This window comes from Melospiza melodia, chromosome 2 (assembly GCF_035770615.1).
Source record: "Melospiza melodia melodia isolate bMelMel2 chromosome 2, bMelMel2.pri, whole genome shotgun sequence".
Taxonomy (NCBI): domain Eukaryota; kingdom Metazoa; phylum Chordata; class Aves; order Passeriformes; family Passerellidae; genus Melospiza; species Melospiza melodia.
In genome coordinates this window covers 111,578,093-111,597,564 of record NC_086195.1, presented here as the reverse complement: position 1 = coordinate 111,597,564, position 19,472 = coordinate 111,578,093, and positions in this window count along the sequence as shown.

Below are 19,472 nucleotides of genomic sequence, written 5' to 3'. Positions count from 1 at the left end.
CACTTCCAATGGATGCTAAAGGCAGGTTTCAAAACACAGTTACAGGAGCAAATGTACTGAGAAATGTTGTTATCATATTGTTGTTATCGTATTTCTAGAGTCCCATACCTTCTGGGTGGTTTTCTCACACACAGCTCTTCACAGCAGCGTTGCTCCTGCTTCTTCATCAGGGCTCCTCCAAGGCTCTCCCTGACCAGCCAGCCCACCTCCTTTTATCCCAGTTATCTTCATTAGCCACAGCTGCCCCCCAATTAAGGGCATCACAGCTGCAGCCCATTTAGAACAACTAGGATCAGGGCAAGGCCACTTATACAATACATAGATTTTACTATGGCTCAATGGCCACCTATAGAGAAACCCCTGATGTTCAACCTGTTTGGCTTAACAAAGAAGGGGCTGTGTTGGGTGAGTCTGATGTTAGGTGCATCTTCATGATGAAATCAGTGCCAATAGAAAATTCTTTAATCCAAAGAACAAATGCATATCAAGCACAGCCTCTGGGCATGGAACAGAATCTGTATTAATTGAGATTCAAAATGAGATGCACAGACATGCTCGATTCTCCAGTACTCAAGGTGCTTAAATCAAGGCTGGATGCCTTTTTAAAGGCCATGTCATAGCTTAACAAGGAGTTACAGGCCTGATGCAGCAATCTCTTGACACAGTTTTATGGTGTATAACACACAGTCCCTCCTTGCCTTTAGAATTTCTGGGGGACCAAAATCAATGACAAAAGCTGGGTCTGTTTTTTGCACTGTGTCCCCTGCAGCACACAGGACTCCTACAAACCAAGCTGCACTTGCTCCATGTGCACCCAGCTCTGCTCCCCAGCAGAGTGAGGAAATTACTAACAAGAGTAAATAATATGGTGGTAAATCCAAGGAGCTGCCTGGACAACCATGTACGCTGGTGCCACTACTGAGATGGGAAACACAAGCACAGATGGGGTCAGACCTCTCTGCCCTTGTCTCAGCAGGCATCTTGTGCTCTAATAGCAGCACCCTTTTCCTCCAGCTTTCCAACATTCTCACCTCTTGCTGTTTTTCTGCCCTCACTTAGGGCCTTTTGGTGTTCAGCTATGGAAGAAATCCCTGTACAAAGTCTGAGCTGCTGGGGTTTGCCCCATGGGACACACACTGTGGGTCCACATACACCATGATGCTGGGACTCTGTGTGTATGTGAGACACAGCGGGTGGAAAACACTGGCTATGGACAAGGCCAGTGCTGCCAAAGCATGAATGGTAGGAGATGGAAACCACACCACAGAGTCCTTCTTGTAAGGTGCACACTGCACACACCTACAACAGGAACAACAAACCCCTCTGTTTCCCAGAATATGCAAACGCTTCCTCACACTCCAGCCAGGATGGGGACTGTCCTTCAGTGCTCTGCAGTCCTCTTGAGTCTCTCCAGCTGGCATATGTGAGGTCTGATCCCACTCTCAGTGTTAAAGCAGTATTTGAGGTGTTGGAGCAGCAGAGGCAGCCTGCTGTGTGGTCACTGTGTGCTCTGAGGTGTAAGATGGCTGGCCTTGTACAAGTTCCTGCCCAGCAGTCTCTCTCCAGCTGCCAAAGGGAATATGGGAGAGGTAGAGCAGCCTTGGAAGGCAAGCATGAGAACCTAATAGTGGGCCCCATTCTGCACATGCTTTCTCTTCCCTGAAGCAAAAGGGGGGGCAGCAGAAGGCAGTCCCCAGTCTAGAGTCTGCCCTGCCCTCCACATCCATTGCAGCAATGCCCAAGTGACAGGGGTGTTACACATGACTCCAGTCATACTTCTCATCCTTATCCCCATCCTATTTTAGGACCTGAAGTGCTCAGCTTACCCTTGCAGCTTTTAACACAGCCATAAGCAGCTCCAGCAGTGAGATGCTTTTTCTTAATCATGTTTGCTCCTTTTGTTTGATGGAGTAGGCTGTGGAAGCAGTGTGGGGTATTATGGCATCCAGTGGTCACTCAGGTACATCACTGCTTCTTCCTAAGCTCCCTCTCCCCAAATTAGGGCCACAAAAAGGTGCAGGGGTGAACACATCCTCCTTTGTGCTGGAGCAAGGTGAGTGCACAGTTGGCTTCCAAAGATAATGCCGTACTCCAAGCAAACAAACCTCAGCTCATTCCAAAACCTGTTTGTTCCCAAGCATACTTAGCTAGCAAAGTGATAACTTGCTAAGCAAACAGCTATCCATGTACCTCAGGAGACAGAGATGCTTTCTGAAAGCACCAACAAAAGCAGACTGATGTGCTCTGTGAATACACAGATTCTGAAAGGTTTCTCTCCTCTTTTCTCTGTGTCCAGCTCCAGCAGAAGTGGATGAACAAAAGGACCAGGGTACTCGGAGGGCTGAGGAGCATCAGTAAGCAGGACCCAATAAAGCCACTAGCAGAGCAACTGGAGTGACTGATATTTTAGGTTTCCATGGCTAATTCTGGGGAAGGCATCAGTGCTTAATTGTGCATAAATGGAAGAAGAGCAATCAGAAAGCTAACTTGGGAGCAATGGTATCAGGATATATTTAGTTTTCCCCAAGGAAAGACAGTGACATAACCAGAATTATTACTCACTGTTTTGCAGAGGAACTGTTCTTCCAGAGCCTGCAAGGTGGTGGTTGCTTTCTCAAGTGCTGAACTCACTCCACTCCCACTCATGTCAGCAGATTGGCTCACAGATTATTTAAGTCTTTTAACCCAAATTACCTTTTCCCCCTCTCCATGAGTGTTCTTGCCAGGGAGTCTTCCTGAAAAGCGCAGCAAGAACTAGATTGCTCAGGTTTACAACATATTGGGAAAACTTGAAGTAGGAGCAACAAGGCAGCTGCTCCCCACCAAACATCGCAGTAAGGACCTGCCTGCTGAGGAGACATTTATTTCTCAACTCCTGGGGGATGATGGGGACTTCAAAAGCCTCTTTCTGGGACTGAAATAATAATTCTTTTGTGATCAGTCTTAGCATAAGATCTTTGTATGTGTTTTGTGAGAAGACAGATACTAAAGAACAATGTAATTTCATAAAGAAGTGGAGAAATATCAAAAGATAAAGCTTTCATTTAAGCAGAAGTCCTTACTTCTGGCACAAAGCTACCATTCATTCCTCTATGCTAGCAGGACAGTGCTATGAAGTTACCACTTTCATATGATCATAGACCACATGTCTATATGGCACACTATAGTAGGAGTCCTAGTAAAATATCTGTATTGTATTTGAATATCTGTGTATAGGCCTTGCCCTGATAAGCCCCAGTTGTTCTTGATGGGCTGCAGCTGTTGCTAATGACAATAACTGTGATATAGGGGGTGGGCTTGGCCAGTCAGGGAGGGACTGAAAGGAGTCCTGACTAAGAAGCAGCAACAAGCAGAAGAAGTCTGTGCTGTGAAGAACTGCCCCCAAGAAATATAACCCAGAATGTACGGGACTTTAGAAATATGATTGTGACAGTATGGGACTCTAGAAATATGAATGCAACAGCACACCACTGAGCCCCACCTGGTTTGTGAGTGGCTCAGACATCTTTGCCTCAGCAGCAGCTGCCTCTGACAAGCCAGGGGACAAAGTGAACGGCCAGGGAGAGGTGGGAAGAAGCTTCTGCTGTCCAACTCTAATCTGCAATTGCAAGGTTGACAGACTCCATCCCAGTTTAGGCAGATTGACTCCCACTTGTAATAAGAGGAAGTGAGTCTTAAACTGCATCTGGCTGTGACTGTTTTTGGCCCATTGCACTACAAGTCAGATGTTAAGGCTGATTTGTGCTAACATCTTGGATATTGCATGGAGAAAGCCTGGAATCAATGGCTGGACAGCTACCACAGGACACTGAGGGGCTTGAGAAGCTGTCCCTGTTCTGGTGTGAAGTTCCTCCTTCCTCCTGTCAGTGTAAATACAAAAGTGTTCATTTAAACTCAGTGAGGGTGGCCAGGAGAAGACCCTTTGCACAATTAGGCACGGCTCAGAGGCAGTCTAAGTGCTTTAGTGCCTCTTGGCTGTTAGTAGCTGCTTCCCAGCTGAGACACAGGGTCTGGCTATCTGTTAATTTGGATACAGCAATTACAGGCTGAGAGCTCTGCTGGGCCAGATCCCAGCCTCCATGTGTAATGCTGATATAGCTAGAGCTGTGTTTCTGGCATTTGTGGTTAAAAAATTTGCCTTTGGAAACAATTTTATGCACTTTATTTCCATCAGGGCTCTCAGTAACATTTGCCCAGATGAGAGTTCCTGGTATTCCTGGTATTCCTTCAAATGTGAGGAGAAGAGGAGAACTGCTACATTTAAGCTCAAATTAAAAGTTGGTGAGGGGTCACTTTTGTTTGACTCACTTTGGAAATAATATTTTTTTTTTAATCTCTGTCAAATGAAGTGCTAGAAGAACCTGGGAGGAAAAGTCGTGGTATAAAAAGTACACCATGACACTTAAAAGTTCACCTCAGTCACATTAAATGAGGGAATGTTTTAGGGTTTGGCCCCTCAGCATTAAGCTGTGGATGAGACCCCAAGTGCATGGCAGAACCCAGCAGCAGCATATTGCTGGGATAAGCAGGGGATCAGGCAGCAGGGACCTGCAGTCCCCTCACCACAGGCAGCAGCATCCCCTCACCAAGCAGCCCATGTGTGTCCTTTGAAGATACCTTGTAAGCCAGTTTTCTTCTGGCATATCATCTTCCTCTGTGATGACGTGCCTGTTTATCAAAAGCACAGACTGGTTCCTAAATCCTTTCTAGCTCACTGCAAACAGCTTCACCTGATGTCTCAGCCCTTCACCCACTGGCTCCATGTGGTTTTTCCCTTTCTAGCTTCTGCTCAGCCCCCTCCTGCCCAGGATATAAAGGCTTGTTGTCGTTTTTGCATTTAAGCAAGCTTTTGCTAAGAAGAGGTATCTGAGGCATGCATATACTGTTTTTTAATCCTTTACCTCCCACACATCCCTCTTTTCTTAAACCAAGCTGTTAATAAGAATACAGATTACTGCAGCAAGAATTTATAGTAAGAATTTGCAGTAGCGAAATATAAATTTGAGAAAGTGGCAGCAGCATGATCAAACCACAGCTCTGCTCATAAACATTCCTGCAGTGCGTATTTCCCACAGTTTGCCTACCACAGCTTATAGCCAGAGATATAGTTTTAAATGAGTAGGCCTGTTTTTAAGGATTTCCTGCCTGACAACCATCAGAGACAACATTTCATATCTCAGTGTCATTAAGTCTGCAGTAACTGTGAGGTCCCAATGTGATTATCATATGTAAATGGGAAAAAAAAAAGAAAAAAAAATAGGCAAACCGCCTCGAGAGTCCTGCTGAAAATGGAGAATGCAATTCTCCACATCCTCCAGATTCCCTTCAGGGAGGACTTGAGCAACTGGGTGTCCCCCTGAAATGGCAAGCATAAAATGCAAAGACAGAAAAAGCCTCTTCTTCATTGTCAAGAAGAAAATTTTAATCCAGGTTTGAAAGATGTGGTCTGGTTGCCCTTGACTGTTTGTTTGTGGGAGAGGCCAGAGCCTCACTGGGGGCATGGGCTGGGATGTGAGAGAGCACAGAGCTGCCTGACAAGCAGGCAGGCATGCACAGAAATGGGAACAGCCTGCAGACAGTGCCAGGCCAGGTCAGGTTTAGGACATGGAGCTGGTAGCAGGGCATGCTGAGTTGGTGCTTGATTGCTTTACAAACCCCCAGTCAGCTCTTTGTCCCTTCAGCTCCTGTTCAGCTCCTCTTTCCCTCACTCTTTTCCAGTGCAGACTCATGGTGGCACAAGTCCCACCAGCAGCAGCCAGACTGGTGCCCAGGCACTCCCAGGATGCTCCCGAGGCTCTGTGGACCTCTAATCCCTGTGCTGGAAGGGTTCAGGGTCAGCTGCAGATGCTCAGGGCTTGGCCAGAGGGAAAACCCTCCATCATCACTGCATGTCTATCAGAAGGGGCCTATACCTCCCTCATTCTCCTCCTGTCCTGCCAGGCAGGGGCACAGCAGGAAGGTTGTCACTGCAGGCAGTGCCAGCCTCAGGGCATGCAGGGGGTTTCTGCACAGCACCAAGGTGCCTCTGCACACTCAACCATCCTCATGTGCTGGAATCTCATCTGGGATCCCCTCAGGTAAACCTTTCCTCCTCACCCCAAAGGTGAGTGGGAGCCACACACCCTGGTGTGTACTGTGTCCCTGACAGCTACTGCACAGCTGAGACCATGCTGCAGTTTCCTCTTATCTTAATGTAAAACAGCACAGAAAATATCTTTCAACAGTACTTTACCCGAGCTACATTTCCTAAGGTACCTTTCTGAGTCCATAGCTTACATATGTGCTACCCAAGTACCCACCTGCCTCTCTTGCCTTTGACCAAACCTCAAAACCTGGTTTTGAAATGCTCTTGCATCCCTCCACTGCTCAGCCCACAAGTCATGTCCCTGCCTTTTCTTGTATGAAATTGTAACAGAGGTTTGTAGGCATTTTTCTTTGTGAATTTTTTACAGTTTGTACCCAGCATAAAAACTGACAATTAGGCATGTTTTAAATGTGTAGTTTAGCCCAAGTACATTAGTCTCAGCTGATTGCAGTACCACTTCTTCAAAAAGCAGTAACTCATCACCAAAAAGGCTTCTCCATTAGTAGCACTTATGCTAGTTGTGCATATTTAATATAAAATTGCCCATGAGTTAAAATGGCCATTAGATCTCTCAATTAAATTGACATACACAGGTTTTGCAGGTCTCACTGTGCCTTCATTCACTGCTTGCTACAGACCTCCATAACACAGAGCCTCTCCTGATGGTTTTCCCTGCAAGGGACAACAGGGAAGGACATTCTAACACCCCCTGATTTCTACACCATGTGGCATTCAGTGCATTTGCCCCTGTTCAGGTTGGGAAGTGAATCACAGCCGATTCAAGTGATAGCAGAAGAAAGTAAAAACTTATTAGTCATGTTTCTTGGAGAGGATGAGTCTCACACTGCTGCAGTCTCACACTTCACAGCTAAAAAAGCACAAGGCATCACAGCACAGTTATTATTTAAAGATCTGTTTCAGTCAGTGGATAACAATGCCTGCAAAGGCAGGGGGGACAAAGCAAGTGACACTCCTGAGTTCACTGCCAGGGGTGCAGACCACAATGTTTACACAGGCTGTGACACTAAAAATTGACAGCCTGCCCGTAGAGGGATACAGGATGGGTAAATGAAGGTGGTACAGAATGTAATCTTACTCCTAAAGAGTTGCAGCTGGGTTAATTATTAAGGCTTAGGAGCAGGCCTGACTTTACCAGGCCACAGCTGTAGCCAGTCAGAAGAGTGTGATGAAAGAGGGGATTGGTTGAGGGAACTGGAGTGAGTTGGCTGCTATGAGGACAAGGAAGAGTCAGTGCCTGGAGGAGCTGCCCCCAAGAAACATCAAGGAGGTGTGAAACTCTAGCAATATGGAACCTTTGCAATGTAATGACAATAGAACTCTTGTAATATATGACAAGACCTGCTAATGGATGCTGCCACACCTCCAGTCTCTCTGGACATGGGGTGGGCTGATGGCTCTCAGTGGGGAGGTTCTGGGTCTCAGAAAGGGCACAGCCTGCAGAGTGAGGCCCTGGGGAGCAGAGGAGCAAATGCAGAGAGTTCCTGAGGCTCTCAGCAATGCTGAGGGACTGTGATCACAGAGACTTTTAAACTTTCCTGCTTTATTGCCTGCTCCAAGGAAATCTGAGCTTCTCAAATGCAGCAGCCCTACTATGATCTAGTCAAACTAATTTTTCTGCTGGTTGGATGCCTGGCAGCTGAAGGAAGCTTTGCACTCTCTTCTTATCAAACTCTTTAATGGGGTTTTGACCCAGACTCCTCGATCACTGCTGCTCTTTGTATCTGTTGCTGCAGAAACTCCAGGAAAGAGTGGAAATCTTTGCCCTCAATTGCTGTCCTCTTCAGAATATGCACCTGTTCAGTGTAATGAACACACATTTGGGCTTTTTATCACAAATCACTGACTGCTCCCACAAAGCTGTTCAAGGTCTCAGGCAAACACCTCTGGTGTCTCCCAGCCTGCTGCTGCTACACTGGGCAAACATGTGAGATATTTTCTGATGGAGAATGCTGGCTACATCTACACAAGTGGCCCAAACTGAGGTGTTCTTATTTGTTAGTGTTCTCCCCAGCAAAGTTTTGACTTGGTTTTCCCTCAAACACTGCCTGGAGATAGTTTAGGGGCTGGCACATTACAGGGAAGGCTCCTAACAAGTTGTTCAGGCAAACTTAGCCTGGTTTGTGAGGAGGGAACAGTGTCTGGTAATGCAACCCTGAGTTGGTAACCCTGCCTCCCACAGGACTGAAGTGCAAGTCATGGCACAGGCATTATTTATGCCCACCCATCCTACTCTTCTGTGTGTGGGGGGGATAGGATATAAGAAAATAAAGATAGTGTAGAAAGTAATCTTATCCCTTAGGAGTTGCAGCTGGGCCAATTGTCAAAGATTAGGAGCAGGCCTGACTTTACCAGGCCACAGCTGTAACCAATGAGAAGCAGAGTGCTATAAAAGAGTGGGGTGGCTGGTTGAGGAGGGACCTGGAGTCAGTTGGCTACTTGGTGAAGAAGAAAAAGTCAGTGCTCTGAGGAGATGTCCATGAGAAAACACCAAGAAGGTATGAAACTTTTGTGATAGGAGGTAACAGTATGGAACCCCTGCAATAAGATGACAGCACCTGTGATGACCTCAGGTCCTGCAGTAATGAAGTTTTAACCTTGGACACAATGCTTTCCTCAGAGGAACTGTCTATAAAGCTCTCAGCCCTGAGTCTGAAGCTCAAATAAGTAAGGAAGGGAGCTCTCCCTCAGCTTGTCAGAAATCATGAATAGAATATGCAACCATGTCTACTTACCATCATTTCAGCAGTGGGCTAATCAACTGAACAGCCAGGCGAGGCATGACCACATACAAGGTGCTGGCACTAGGGAAGGCCTTTTCAGCCCCTGGGTGATGTACATTCAATAACAGCGCAGCCTCTGTGTGTTTGTGTCCACCAACACATTGACACTCCTAATGACATGAATAGCAGGATATCATAGGTTTTAACTTGCTATTCTGTTGCTATGCCCTGCATGGTTTTCCTTCAGGCTTTTCCTTCTTCAGACTTCTGGTGCCTAAAAGCACCATGTTTCTTATTCCTTAAGGCAGGTCCTACTAATAAAGTATCTAAAGAATTCAACTTGCTATGGTTCTTCCAGAAACATTCTTGATATTCATGGCTTGCTTGCCAGATGGCATGAATTTGATTGCTGATTTACAGAGCTTAAAGCCAGTGTGGCATACCAAGACAGTTGGAGAACAGGACACAAGGTCTCATTTCCAGTTTAAGTGAAAGAAAGAATTAAATACTCTGTTATAGCAGTTCTGATAAGGGCTCTTTTATGCTAAATAACAGCTTCTGTATTAAGTCAAGAATATGTTTTGGAGGTCCTAAACTTTATGTGGCTTCCACTTCAACAGATGAGAAACTGGAGTGATCAATATAGATTTTAAAAAACCCAAATCCTAACCACATCTTACTTTACCATCCTGTCCTTGTCCCCACAATCTTTTCTACTTACCACAAGTTCCTCCAAATCCCACAGCTTTGTCCCACAAAGTCTTCCTCCCAAGCACCCACTCAGTAGAAGCATTAGATGATGGACATCTCCAAGCAGGATGTACAGTTCCATTGCACTAGAGCTGCCTGGCCAAGACCAGCTCTTGACCTTTCTCAGTACCAATGACAGATGTGTGTCTTTATTTTGTGGGTAGTTTAGGCTCAGCCAGCAGTGGGTTACAGAGCTGTGGTCTCAAGCATGTTTTTTTGTGCCTCTACAGGCACCCAGAAACTGGGATTGCAACAGATAGCTCCACACAGTAAATCTCCACCTAAGGTAAAGTGTGCAAATACCAGACAAAATTATTCAGACCTTAATATGTGGTAGAGGAGGGAGAATCAAGCCACTTCATATTCAAGATGATTCTCATGGAGAAAAAGCTGATGTTTTCATCCCTGTTTTTGAGGTCTCTCTCATGTTAAACTGATCCACCTGCAGGCCTAGTGCTTAAGGCAAGGAAAAAATGCTGAAATGTGAGAGCTGCATACCAAAAACTGACCTTGAAACAGCAGCTTGAGTGAAAGAGAACGTGTCTCTGGGTCCTAGATAATTTATTTAACTTTAGGCAAACCAAGATTTAATGCAAGATCTCTGTGGCAAAAAGAACACGAGGTCAAACCCAAAAAAACCCTCCACCCGGTGATGACTTGAAGAAGGGCAATCCAAACAAACCTGGAGACCTCAGCCAACTACTCTCCCTTGGAAACACAGGTATTCAATTTCTTCTTTGTTGAGATGTGCATATAAGAGGCTCTGATCTCCTTCACATCCTCACAGCCCAGCTGAAATTGGAGCAGAGGAGGCTGCTTACCTGCTATTCATCCCTTTAGTCCACCCTCAGCTCAACTCTGCCCTCAGCTGAACAGATATGCATGCCAGGCTCTTAGGAAGAAAGACCAGTAGGCTCAAATCTCCTTGGACCACAAGTATTTACAGGCTACATTTGTGCATTTTAATCTCACTTCCATTTCCATCATGTATGCATAGAGAGGTGCAGAGCACACTTGCACAAGAGCACAGGGAGTGAAGCACCCTGGTGTGGCTGAGATGCCAAGGCAGAGGCTCTGAGCATTGTCCACTCATAAAATAGCTTTTCAGACCAGCTCTTTCAGGGCTCAATGTTATGAGTCCCACTGAAACCTCCTATGCTCCCCACCAACCCCTAACTCAGCACTCTAAGTGTCACTTTAGAGTTTAGTGTCAATTTAGGCCTTTCCTTGTGAATATCACCAAACCTGTTGTGTCAGTTGCTGGTAGTTATGGAAATATTCTGTATTTGACCAATACTGCCTTGGCCATCGGCCTTTCCACAAGGTCTACTCCTCTGTGTTTAGGGCACAAAGTCTACCAGGGCACCAAGTGACTCATCTCTCAGTCACACAATCACATCCATTAAAAATCCTACAACTGAAAAAATGATTTTCATCTCCTTTAGAAATGAGATTTATTAAGGGAAAAAAAAAAAAACATAAAAGACTCTCTCCTGTGGCATCTTTCTAAAGAAAGCATGTAAAGTTTATTTCAGCTGAAGGTTTTACCTTGTTCCACTTGTCTCAGACAATCCACCAGGGACAAGGCTTGTTGCCCCTGGGAGGCTTGTATCCACCTCAGTGGCAGAAGGAAAAACCACAATTGTTTCTCTTAAGCCTGGTGTCAGTAAGAAGCCTGCAGGTCTTAGGGAGGCCAAGCTCGGTGAGCCTCTTCCCCTGGGTGTGGCTGCTCACAGCTGGCACTGATCCCACCAACCCAAACCTAGAGTTGTCTGCAAGAGAATGTGGGGTTTTTTTCCCATTACCTTGTGCCAGTGGCCATGATAACACCCAAATGTCTTTTTCTGTGCCAGGTTAGTTTGCCTCTGGCAGGACATATTGTGGCCACGAGGCACCCAAACTGCTGTGGTTGTTCCTGAAGAGTGACAGCCCACCTGAAATCCCCACCACATGCACTGTCCCACTACCCCCAGGCCACTGAGTAGCAAAGGGGCTGTTGATGGCCCCTCTTTCTACACAACAGCAAAATATTAGCATTACCCAAACAGAAATGATAAACTCTGGGAGTTTGCCAAAGACTTAATTAATAAGCTAAACTTCTTTCCCTCCTCACTGAGATCTCAGTGTTGTCAGAAGGGCATCAAGGATTTATCTTTGTTTATTGGAATTAATTTACTTCTTCCCCCAAATGACAACTGCAGCTTGGTTAAAGCAGCCAGTCTCACACTAATTTATTTGTTCTCTGAGTACCTTTCAGTATCCACAGAAATTATCAAATTAAAAATTGTCAGTTCCTGTAATGGTCTGACCTTTTCAATGTGAGAAAGTTCAAAGTGTGGCTCAAAAGGACAGCTGCCAAGAGCAGCTGCCCACACTGCAGCATCAATGTAAATGTTCCAGCAGGTAAATAGTCACTGGGAGGGCTCAAGAAAATATCTTGCTGGGTGAGCAAGAAGAAAAGGTGTCATGTGCAAAATGAATTAAAAAGGATATAGCATTTTAGTGATATATCCTAGGGAAAAGACAGAGCTCAGGTATCTATCTAATCAAACTCAGACTCTGAAAGGTAATATATCTCCATACTCTGAATTCAAACAAGAGGAATAACCAAAGAGCCAAGCTTGCTTGAACAGGAGCTATTAACCCTTTATTGCCTGCTTTTTCTTTTTAGCAAATGCCTATTCACCAGTTATCTTCAGCAAACTTAGCCTTCATCAGCACTTGAGAGCCATTGTGACACAGTCCATAGAGCTGCACCCTTGGAGGCTGGCAGGGCCTGTGCTTGCTGTGGTCTCACTGCAAGAGGCTGCTTGAAAAGACAGCCACAGTGTTCTCTCTCCCCTGCTCCCTCATGTCAGCTACTTGAGCATCCACAGAGGGAGTGGGGGTCAGCTCGAGACCCTTCTCCAGGTCTTCCAACATTTGCCAACTACAAAATGGGCACATGGCTGCTGCCTCTGGTGTGTGGGAGACTGTGGGTCACGGGCAGACAGGGCACAGCAAACCTGGCCTCTTCCCTGCTAGAGGGGCTCAAGAACAATTTAAATAGACCCCAATGACCTGATCCTGTTTCATCTGACATATGTGAGCAACTGTATGCAGTGCAAGGCCTACATGGGGGCAGAATTAGTGTTGGGTTTTAGCCAGACACAGACATGGTAAATCAGTGCATGGAAGGATGGGGACTGGCCAAAGCAGTGTGTCAGGATGGACACCTTGGGCCTTTTGCTGTCATTAGCCCTAATATGGAATTACTGGAAGGGTCTGGGATTTTGTTTCTCTGGTTTTTTGCCATCCTTGAAAGCACCATATGGGATTCCTGTGACTCCCAGAAACACATAACCTCTGGTGTAAACTTACCAACACGTTGTGGTGTATAATTTACTAATGGTCTTCCCACTAATGATGCAGATTTAAAGCAATAGCTGACAAGTCCTTGTCCAGAGGAACTGTTAAAGCTCTCACCAAGTTAAAGTTTGGTCTCACAGAGACCAAATCTGAGGGAGGAATTAATGCAAAGGTTCCTGATTCCCTGATATAGCTGTAGCAATGATGGAGTTAATGCACATGGTTCTTTGGGATTTATCTCACATCTGTGATGAGCACGGAAAAAAGAGATGTCTGTTCAAAGTCCTTGATAAATTCCTCAGGGACTAAAAGTTTTCTTCTGGCCTCCTGGCATGACAGTTACCATAGAGTTTAAACAGTAATTGCTCCATGGAAAGCTCTCTGCATCAACAGAGAGCAGCTTTGGTCCCTTGGATTTCATTTTTTTATCATTATTTTAATCAGAGATTCAGCCATTTTACTAATATCTAAGATGCAAAGTTGAAAGCTACATGACCATGCACTCCAATTACATTATTTCTTACAGCAGTGGGGGTCTTTGCTGTTTAAAGTATTTGAACACAGATTTTGAGAATTTTAACAATGCTTGCCAGAAAAGGGAGGGCACTGAGAAGAGAGAATGAGCAGACAGCTTACTGGTTAATTACAGCTTAGAAAATATCATGCCTGGTCCCTGAGATTACTTTGCTTTGATTACTGTACTTCAAGACTGCATCACTGGCTCTACAGACCTCTCAGAAAACATTTTACCAGTGGAGTTAGGAAGCCAATAATTGATGTCACCAGGCCTCCAGCCATACCTGCTGCCTACCTGGCTTTTTTCCTCCGTGTGGTTTAAGGTTCTGAGTACAGTTAGCTTTTGTTTACTGCAAATGCTTCCTTCATGAAGACTGGTTCTGCCTGCCACCTGTGCATTGGACCTGGTAATGCAAGCCCCTCTTGGCTTCCCCCCTCCCTGCCTTATGTCACTGCAACTTCCTTCCCAAAAGCAGGTCCAGACCCTTTTGTTCCCTCTGCTGGGCTTGCTTCCCTTTGATGAACTGTACAGTCAAAGCAGAAAGTGGGTGGCTTGCAGGGAGGGTCTATGGTAGTTATGAGCTTGTGAATGATACATGGCCCAAAGTTCTTAGTGTGCAGGTGAGAACATGGAAAAATGTCCCTGGGATGCAATTTTCTTTCCAATAATGAAGTTGCATGGGGACAGATGTTGTCAGATGTGGTCTAGGCTTGGGAGCTTTGCTTTAACTGGATTTTACTTTCATTTTAAGTTTTCAGTGATACTTTGAGATATATACTCCAAAAAACCTCCAAGGTATTCCCTCGATGGATGGCGCACAGGTGTGGCCACAGCTCTCTTCACAGAGAGCAGCAGGCACAACTTCCCCAGGATTTTTCCTGGGAAGGAAGTGAGAAAGCTCAGAGAAGAAGAAAAACAATTCTTATCTCTACTTGCTGCATCTGTGCTGCATCTTGGCACATGTGGAATGTGTTATGGAGATTGTTTACAAAAAGGGATTTGTTTATTGGCCACTGGTGATGGTTGTTTGGATTGATTGACCAATTAGGTCAAAGCTGTTCCATGACTGTCTGAGAGGGTCACGGGTTTTTCTTTAGTTTAATATAGTGTAGTTTATTATAGAGTATAGTATTGTATTAGTATGTGATATAATGTAGTATAGTTTAATAAAGCAATATTTCAGCCTTCTGAAATCACTGGAGTCATTGCACGTTATTCGCCAGTTGGGGCATGCCCTGCAACAATACACAGGCATATGTGACTTTTTTTTTCCATGCCATATTCCTCGTCTGACTCCTCACAGACTCCTCCCCATAGAGGGGCGAGAAGGTTCCCTGGGTTTCAGGCAAGGTTGTCTTCTTTACAGCTGATTGACAGTCTTGAATTTACTGTCCACTGAGAAGGAAAGTCAGATATATTGTTGCAGACCTTAAGCCATCATCAGCTTGAGGTTCCTTACCTGGAGATTTAGTAGGAGCCAAAGTTCTGTACTAGATGCATGAAGCAAGCACAATTCAAAATTCCCACTGTGCAGAAGGACCCCCTTGACCCTCCAACCCAACTCCAGAGCTACAGCGTGCTGATGGGCAGGCAGATTTTACTGATTTTACAAGAGAAATGCCTGCTTTAGGAGTGTATCCATATTCACCACATCCTTACAGCCTTGGCATGGGAAGGCTCCTCCTCACACTGCTGTATTATTTATAGGTTAGGCCGAACACCAGGATATTGAAGTAAGGCTACAAGACATTTTCAGCTTCAGAAACAGCTCATAAATAAGAAGTTAAGTCTTATATTTTAAGAAGAAACATTAAAGTTCCTGTCCCCGAGCTTTACAGGAAAAAGCTGAAAAATGTATGCTGCACAATGCTGCCAAAATCTATTAATCTGACTCTTCCCCAGCTCACCTCTGCTGTAAACCAACTTGATTCCATGACTGCCCTGCCAGCAGAGGGGAACCAGCTGGCTGCTGCCTCTGCAGTGGAAAGGGTAAAGCAAGAGAGATGATTTACCCCAAAAGTCTAAGTCCTGCTGCAACAGCTCCTTCCTCCAGCCTTCTCCTGCTCACCTCCATTTCCTGATACTCTCCAGTAACTGCCCGCAAGGAGAAAGGCATCCACCTCTCTTTCCTCTGCTATTTTCCTCCTCCTAATCTGTCAGTTTATGGAACTGTGTTCTGCTCAGGATGAAGGCTTGCTCCCAGCAAATGAGGAACTGGAGTTATTTACTTCCTAATGGCTTTGGTATCCTTGAGCACCAACCCTGGGTCAGCTGCATGCTCCTAACACACCACAGACCCAGACCAGGCTGTAGCAAGGTATTGTGCTTGGTCCCATCTTTTATGGCTTCTAGAGTGGGTACCTTCTCACTTATGTATTCTATATATCCTAGATATCCTGCAGATACCAGAGAACTAACCAAGCCTGAATTCTTGCATCCTATTGAAATATAAGCATTAAACCATTATAATTATACCTTTCTAGCCCCTGTTAGGATGGTAAGTTTGATTTTTGAGCTTCCAAACTAAAACAAAATTAATGATATTTTTGCAGTAGTAAAAATGCCTCCCCCCTTATTGACAATCTCTGCATGTAGCTCGGCCTTGCTTCCTACTGTGTGCAAATAATAATGTGGCTATTGTTGCATTTTTGCTATAATTTCTAAAGGCAGTTGGAGCAAATGAAATCAGAAAAGGAAATTTATAGTACTTCACATTTTTCTATGTAAGGTTTCATGCTGTTTTATACACTGTTCATCACTTTCTCTGTACTTTATTTGCTGTGAGATATCTGAAATTCTTTGTCTTATCTGATCTATGATTTAAGATTCTGACCTTTTCATCTCTCTGTAATTTCACTGCCAGCTCACTCAATATGCCTTTGTTTATAGCCTTACAGCAGGGAGACCAAGACAAGATGGGAGTTGCTTATGCACTGGAAAGACAAAATTTCCATTTGCTAAAAATTTGCGTGTGAAAGAGGGAAGCAGAGATATAATTTCAAAAAGTTTTTATAGAACCTGGAAATACAGATGAGAAAGAGGATAAGACACCCTTTCAAACAGGACTTTCAGCTAAAAGAACGAATGCAAAAGCAATACCTTTCTGTTAATGGCGACCTGTGTGAAAAGCAATTTCAACACTAATAAAACCTGATTTTTCAGCTCCATGGTGAGAGCAGCAGAATGGCAGCATAGATCCCAGCACTTTCATCAGAATGGCTGGGAAGGCAAATGAAGCCTTTATATCTGCTATTGGGATGTTATATCAGCTTGCCTCGAGTTCTGCTCCCCCGCTGCCTAGGCAGGTTGCAGAATGAGCTCTAGGGATGCTAATTTGTGCTGCAGAATAGCTGCTAAATTATTCAGGGTACTACAGACAAGGGCTGAGTGTGAATAGCAGAAGACCCTGATGACATAGAGTGACGGCAATAAAATGACAAATGAAATTCAGCGTAGATTAAATTTAAAGTGAGGCACCTGGGGGGAAAAGAACCCAATTTTGACTTCCCATACACTGTGCTGAGTTCTGAGTTGACTACTGATACTTGGGAATGAGATCTTGCCATTGGAATATATAATTTTATGGACATGTCAGATTTTTGCTCAGAACTACTCAGAAAAATCCAAAACTGAATTCTAGGAAATATTATGAAAATAAAAGTAAACGACACGTGAAACACCACTCGTATTCACCTCATATGAATCTTGGTGTATTGAGTGCTGTGGGCAGCTGTGGTCACTCCACTCCAAAGAAAGATGTAGCAGATTGAGAAATGCAGCAGGCAAGCTCAACCAGGATAATCAAAGACATGGAGACTTATTGAACAGTCTTATGCTCTTGCACCTGCTATGGACAGAGGGGAGAGAGATACAAAATACAGAGAATCACAAAATCAGGAGCTGCATGAAGAGGAGCAGGGACTTGTTGCTCAGTATCTCTCCAAATTTAACATCTAGGTGTGCTTCAATGAACCAAGAAGGTGTCCAACCTGAAGCAACCAAAAAGCTTTTTTTGATAATAGTAGTTTCCTCTTGTATTCATGAAACTTTCACCATAGTTAAGCTAAATGGTACTAGAAGTTAATATTTAAATCCAAGGAGCAACTGAGTAAATTCAAAGAAGAAAAAAAGTCCATGAAAAGCCCTTTAAATTCCAAGATGCTAAATTTGGTCAAGAAGTCGTTGACCTAAAAATGATTGGCAGTTAGGAGACAGATTGTCATCTATATAAATACACATATATATATATTTAGACAGACGTGCTTTCCTGCATATATACACATATATACATATATTTACAAGAAGCCATTCAGGCCTCTATCAGAGAGAGGATATGGGTCTCCTTGGCCATAGTTGAACTCTTCCAGAAACTGTTTTTAAAGTAAATCTTTATTGTTCTGGTCATGGGATGATATTGGCAGAGGTAGATGAGCCAGGCAGATTTCTCAGTTACAGAAGTCACTGTAAGCTTCAGTTCAGCCAGTGACCATGGTATCATAGCAGATAAATTAGAGCCTACAGATACAATTAATCTGCTTTAGATTTCTTTAGTTTATCTTCCTTTGTAGTATACAGAAATAAAAAGACAGACTGGTATATCTAGGTTTAAGTAGGTGTTTCAGGAAATGAATCAGTCTCTACTAGTGCCTATATTTCCCAAGTCTGGGACAATTATGAGTCAACAAGAGAGCATATTTTGCCCAGGAGTACCAGAAATACATATTTCCTACATATTAATTCCTTCAGATAGTTATTATATTTTATGATTTATTTAAATATATTTAGATGCAGCATAAACAATGTTGACTGATAAATCGTGGTTGGAGTTCATAAATAAAGATGCATCTTTGAAACAAAATCTGGCAAAGACAAGCCTGTCTCAGACCTAGGAGAAATTTAAATTCAGCTCATGTTCTGCTGAGCTAGCTACCCAGTTGATCCAAATAGAAGATGAAACATCCTGTGATTGTTTATCTAAACCTCACATAAACTGCAATTCATTTATTTGCCACTTAATTCTCATAAACACAAAGCTGAGTGAACTCAGGGTTGTGCAATTTAGATGGCCGATGAGGAATCCACGACCTTAAGTCTTGGTCACCATATAACTCACTACTAGTGGGTACTAGGGTGGCCCTAGCTCCCTGTATGGCCCTAGCTCCCATACAATCCATCTGTTCATGTCTCCTTTGCATGGAGAGCAGCAGGCTTGGAGCAGGCAAGGGGTATCTTCCAGATCATGGATAGGCACAGAGACTAAGTGCTTGTGTAAGCACATCAGAAGTGAAAGAAGGCTTTACATAAAAAAAAAACCCTCAAAACAAAGCAGATTCATAGCCGGGCTCTCTCTGTCTTCAAATCCAAGGCATGTGTACCCAGCATGTAGGGATCAATCCAAGTAAGTGGCCAGCAGTGGCATTTTGACAGACATCGGGTGCTTGCACCCATGGGATGCAGGCACAAGTACACACACACACATGCACCACACACACAGAAGAACCCCAGTGATCCCTGGGACCATACCTGGGCTGTGCAGCATTAGTGTCTTCCCAAACATTCATGCTGTATTGGCAGTGTTTATTTTGCTGAAGTTCCACAAGGCCAGGTGTAAGCTTCTGCACCTGGACTGGGGCAGTCCCAAGCAAAAATACAGATTGGGCAGAGAATGGATGAGAACAGGCCCTGAGGAAAAGGACTGGGTGTGGCTGATGGATGAGAAGCTCAACACGACCCAGCAATGTAGCCACAAATCCATTCATATTCTGGGCTGCATCAAAGCGGTGTGGCCAGCAGGATGTGATTCTGCCTCTCTCTACTCCACTCTAAAGAGATCCCAGCTGGAGAGCTAAATCCAGTTCTGGGGTCACCAACATAAGAAGGATGTGGACCTGCTGGAGCAGATCCAGAGGAAGGCACAGCTAAGCAGATTTTTCTGAAGATCTTCATATCCTCACTTGCTCTTTGCAGTATCTGATGCTCACAAGCTGCCGCACCCCCTGCCCCCCCCTTGTTTCCTATTTCCTTGCTGCCT